Consider the following 6,056-nt stretch of genomic DNA (forward strand, 5'->3'; position numbering starts at 1 on the left):
ACACGAAACACTATTAAGATACAATCATCTGGAATTGGGGAATGAATATTTTTTGGGATTGGAACATCGACATTTTCCGGAATTGGGGAATGAATATTTTCTAAAATTGGAACATCCACATTTTCTGGAATTGGAATAGCAAGATTAGTTATTGGCAATCCTACGTTGACTTCTAAAGAATTTGAATCTTTTCTTTTGACAAAATCAAACATTGTAGTTGGTTTTTTCATGATCTACAAATAAAATAAGAATCATATATATTATCTCACAAACGGTAATATGCATGATGCATTTAATTATAAATTTAGTATTTCTCACTTCTTTTCAATTTATAAATTTATCTAATTTAGCATTATTAGTTAACAATAGGTGCAAGTGAATCACTATCATTTTCTTAAATTTGTATGACAATTTTCTATATTCTATGATTTGTTTTTGTCTTTTTCTTTTGTCTTTGGTCTTTGCCTCTATTTATCTCTTTGGCTTTGTCTTGTCTCCATATTTCTAACACTCACGGACTTAACCAATCCCCCTACTAGCACTACGATTTTATTCTACGGTAGCAACAAAAACTTTTCCCTACCCAATCCCACTACTGACACTATGTAAACTTTTCCTAATTTTACCATTTTCTTTTTTTTTTTGTCCGGTTAATGTGTGCCCTTGACAAATCTATTTTTGAAAAAGTTTTATTGGGTCAATTTTCAATAAACTTTTTCCAAAATTGGTTTTACTATTGTGTACCCCACACATTAGTAGAATCTTTTTTTTTTTTTTTTTTTAAGTTGTCCCTATTATTGCCCAATTGCCTAACAACCGGTCCACAAACAGTCAAACACTACACTAATATATTCTCTAATCTCTACAAACTCTACTCTCTCTTTCTCTTATCAATATAATATAAGAGAGTCCTAAACACAGAGTCACAGAGACAAAGACAGAGAGTCACAAAGCCAAAAAGCCAAAAAAAGAAGAAAAAAAAGCACAGATTCAATTCATAATCAACAACTCAGTTCATCACTCATCAATAAACACCACAAGTCCATAAGCACAGATTGTTAGATTCTGAGATTCGGCTGGGTAGATTGAGCAAACGGCAGCAAGAATCAAGATGGGTCTCGCGTGGGCATGGTGACAGTGGCGGCATTGGTGTGGCCATTTCCCGTTTGGGTATGCAATGGGAACCGGTGGCAGCGTGAGGCGTGAGCAGCGGTGTGAACCGGTGAATGGCGGCATGAGTTTTTTTTTTTTCGCTGTGTCTGTTTCGCTTCTCAGTCTCGCCTCTTTTTTTTTTTTTTTTTTTTTTCACTTGTTCCGTTTTTCCTTTTGCTAGGTTTTCAATTTTTCTTTTTTACATTTTTTTTTTTAGACTTACATAGGCTGATGGGCTCTTGACTGGGCCAACCGGTGGGATAGGGGAGCCAAGTCATTTTGATAAGGGGACCAAGTCCCTTTTTTTTTTTTTTTTTGTTTTTTGAAAAACTTTACCTACTAAATTTTTTTTTTTTTTGGGCCTAAGGGTAGGGGGGGTCCCGGGCCCCCTTAGGCCCCTTCTTGGGTCCGTCCTTGCCTTGCCCTCTTTGTCCCTCCTTTTAAATTCATAGTTGTCAACATCATGTCTTTCCCGATTGTCTCTAAGAAATTGTTTTCTCATAGCAACCATGTCAGCCTCCTTGTTAGCAATCTTGTCCACCAACCAGTTAGAGTATTCTGTAGTTATCTTGAAAGTGAACCTTGACAAAAGATTGATCCACTCAGTCAGCCATCTCCAAACCCAACAACATATTCCTTATAGAAGTAAGATTTGTGCCCACAAGAGTGAAAGGTTTTCTTCTTTTTCCGACAAGCATTCCTTGCTCATATTGGAACTGCCTCAAGAGTTTGTTTGCCTTATAGAAAGTTGCCCTTCTTAATCCAACTATGAAGATATGATCTGATCTTGGAGACCGCAGTAAAGGGGGTGGACACTTCCACCAATAACAATTCCATTGAATAAAGGCATTGGATTTCTTGTTCAGAATCTCACCCAGTTGCTTTCAGTTTAACACTAGGTTTTGATGACAGTCCTACTAAAAAAATTGTTAGGACCATAATTACCAGCTATAGACCTGGAAATCATATCCAGTCTTTCCATCAACCATATCTGCAAAGTCAAGGGACTCCCGAGAAAGTTTTGAGACTCTCCACCATGAAGTATAGATTCCAGTCCTAGAAGAGTTTCTACCAAGATCAGAGAAACAGGATTATCACCATCCTTAATTTGACTCACAACACTTATGGCTCGAGCTTCCGCAAAATTGTGTCTTCTAGAGCAAAGCAAAAATTTTCCCACGAAGCAAAAAGCCAAGCAAAAACTTTCCTGCATGTTGTCAGTCACTCTATAAGTGCGTTTGTCAATCAGTATTGAAAGAATTGCACGAAGATTCACCGTATGTCCTTCAATCATACTATTGGTAATTGAAGTAGGAAGACCTAGAGCATCCGACAAAGATTCCCTATGTTTGGGATCACAAGAAATTGCCACGGATTTCTTGCTCGGATCATAACCCAAAATAGCGGAAAATTCTTCAATTGTGGGAGAAAGTTCAGCAGTTTTAAACCAAAACACATGATCTTCAAGATCCTAGAACTTCACAGTAGCACGGAGGAAGTCCCACTTGATTTTGACGTTCCTCAAGGCCTTGATTCCCTCTACTTTATAGGCTGTAAAATTGGTCTTGGTGCTAAAATCAAAGCTATGGACCCATCTATTGATATCATGAATTGTTGAATGAGAAAAATTTTGTTTGTTAACCATGGATGATTTTTGCTTGTGATTATTGTGTCTTGTTAACCTTTTTGCAGAGAGTTGTTACAAGAAAGATTGCTAAAGTAAGCTACATCAGTTCTTATTCAGGTTTAAATAAGTTTCAAGAGTTTCTAGCAAACGAGGAAAGTGCTTCACGGTCATTAATAAAGAAAATATTTCTCAAAAAACTTGAAAACACAAAACATGTTTCAAAAAGGTGTGAGAAGTTGGCCCACCACAACATAAGCCAGTTAGTGCATTAAGTGCCGAACGACACTTAACTCCACCCAAGCTCATTTACCTTGTCTTGCATTTTCATGCACTTTTCGGATCTTTTTTTTTTTTACCTTATTTGACACTCAAAAAGATTTTTTCTTGTTAAACTGGGGCATTCAAACATACTTTGTACATTTGTTTCAAAAATTTTACTTGCATCACTACTTTCTAACTTTTTTTTTTTTGAATAAACTGAGATTTTTCAAAGTCATGTATTCATCTCTTAAACTAAGCGCATTCGGCCATGCCTTACCCCCTCTTTTTGGAACAAGTAAAAACCATTCATTCTTTTCAAAAAACAATTCTTGTAAAAAATGAAGAGTCATCATGCATAAATTTTCAAACTAAGGGCATTCGGCAGTGCCTCATTCAAATAAGTGCAAATGCCATCAGAATTATTCAAGATAAGTTTAAATTGGTACTACAAGACCTCATCAGGTGAATTCTAAGCTTATCTCATTTAAAGTTCCAACATGATCAAAAGCAGTTCAAAGGACAAAGAGCTAAAAGCTAAGATTAATACAAATTTGTCTAAGAAACATTTCTTTTCTTTTCTTTTTTTGCAGGAAAAGTTAAAAACACCAATCAAACATCATTGGGACTTTGGGTCTACCTACATGAGGATCTCCTCGACCCACCTCTAGAGGAGCCGCCTTCAATGTTTCCTTCTTGACTTGCATAGAATCGAGATTCTTGTTGCCGATTCTCAAGCTTAAGATTTCTGATCCTTTGCTCCAAAGATCGTCTGTTGGTATCAGCATTTGCCATTTGACTTACCTGGAAAAATCAACAAAGTCAAGTGTTAGATCGATTATTGAGGAAGTCCGAGCAAAGACATTCAAAAAGCATCATCTTATACCCAGCTCGCTTCATTGATCATATATCGAGAAGATTGAATGCGTGCTACTAGTTGCAAGCCTCCAATCATCTACATGGTTTCTTCCACAAGATCAATATCGACCTGAAACATAGATTTACCAAACCATGAGCAATTCAATGATGCCAAGAAGAAATGAGGACAAAGAACTAAAAATTCAAGAACACACCGGATCAGGCCAAGGGACGTTCGGGGTGTACTCTGGCCTGTCTAAAGTCATGGAGCTATACGATCTATCAAGATTCATCACTTCATATTGCCGTGTAGGAAAGTGAGGATAGGTCTCCGTGAAAGAACTAGAAGAGCCACTAGCATGACTAGAAGGGGGATTTTCTTCTTCCTCCTCTTCTTTAGAAGATGAAGCCTGAAAGTGCAATATGCAGACATTGTTACAAAGCATAAATAAAGGAAAGGAGCATACAAGATGAAATGCAACTCGACGTCAAAAGGAAAGAGAGATACCGAGGCAACAGGGATGCCAACCAGACAGCCTTGCAATTGAGTTTGAATGAAATCCAAATAATTTCCTAATATCCCTAAAACAACATGGCCAATCCGAGCACGAGCAATCTCTTCATCAGTTAGCAGATCGGCCAACCGAATGGAGGGATAAGAAGGAACTAGAATTGTCATAGGAGGGTATAGGTGTTGAACTTGGGCCAACACCCAATCGCTAAGATACCTGTACCTCCCGTGGCCACACTTAAACAACACCTAGTGACTATTCAGCTCCAAAGCCCATTCACACTCAGCATACTCCTCACATCCAACCCAAGGATTCAAAGACATCTAAAAATCACAAAGATCCCAGAATGAAAAGAAGACCAAACCACAATCAAACACAGAGACCCTTAAACACAAAATTCTACCAAAAAAAAAAAAAACTCACATCAGCAGCAGTTAAATTATCAATCACCATACGCCAAACTTCCAAAGAATGCTTGGAAGGCGTCGACAAACGGTATTTGGGCAACCAATGGAGGAATCTAGGATATATGCGATCAACATCTTCCCAAACTTGAGGACCGACCCCAAAATATTCATACATCCAAACCTGAAAAAATTCACACACCATTACAACCTAGCCAAAATAACTTTTCAAAACCCACACACAGCCCAAAAAGAAATTCCAAACCTTACCTGCCAAACAAACGGTGCACCTCCTAAGCTTGAGAGACTACACCTGGAAAGTTGAGTCATAAAATGCAAGAGGGTCACGTAGGCCATGCCACCCCAATCATAATTCTTGATTTGGTCAATATCTCTCAAACTCCATAGATAGCGTAAACTCACAGTATTGCCCAAGTCTAGACACAAGAAAGTCCCAATGAAGAGAAGCATGAACATGCGTGTACCTGTTGCCACAGTTTCACAGCTCTCAATATTCTCATATAGCCACATTAGAGAGACATTTTTACTCTTCAACTTTGAAGGCACTACACCTAAAAGTCTCTTAATCTCTTTTGGAGTAAGGAAATCATTGACCTTGATTCTTTCACCACCCAATCTTAAGCTAGTGATGATAGAGAAGTCGTAAGGTGTCAACATTACTTCACCAATGCCTGGGAAATGAAATGTGCATGTGGTATCCCAAAACTGTTATGACAAAGCAAGGAGAAACTAGAGATCCTTGTATTGTGCTAAATTATGAGGTGCAATCTCTATTTATGAAGGCCTGAGGATCCTAAAAAATAGGTACAGACGATTAGGGTTTGAATCTAAACGCATCCTTTTGCGAAAAGGTCGAAAAGGGTGTGCCTTATCATCACCCGAAGGTCGTTGGGCCAAAGCCCACATGATGGCAATTCGGCACTTTTAGAGTGCCGTTTGGCACTCCAAATGTGCTGTTCGGCACTCCAAAAGTGCCGAATTATCTCTTGGAGGCCGAATGCATTTTCATGTTCGGGTGCCATTTGATCTCTCCTTCTAGGGTTTTTGGGCCGGTTCTTGTACCTAGACTTGTTTTCAACCTCCATTTATAATTTTTTATCTCTTTTCTGGATAATTCAAACTTTTTTAAGAACAATTATCTTGTGGATAAATCCCTTAAAATAAATCTTGATAATGTTCAGATTATCCCCAATTTTGTTGTTATCCAATCATCCCTTTTATTTT

This window comes from Quercus lobata, chromosome 5 (genome assembly GCF_001633185.2).
Source record: "Quercus lobata isolate SW786 chromosome 5, ValleyOak3.0 Primary Assembly, whole genome shotgun sequence".
Classification (NCBI taxonomy): Eukaryota; Viridiplantae; Streptophyta; class Magnoliopsida; order Fagales; family Fagaceae; genus Quercus; species Quercus lobata.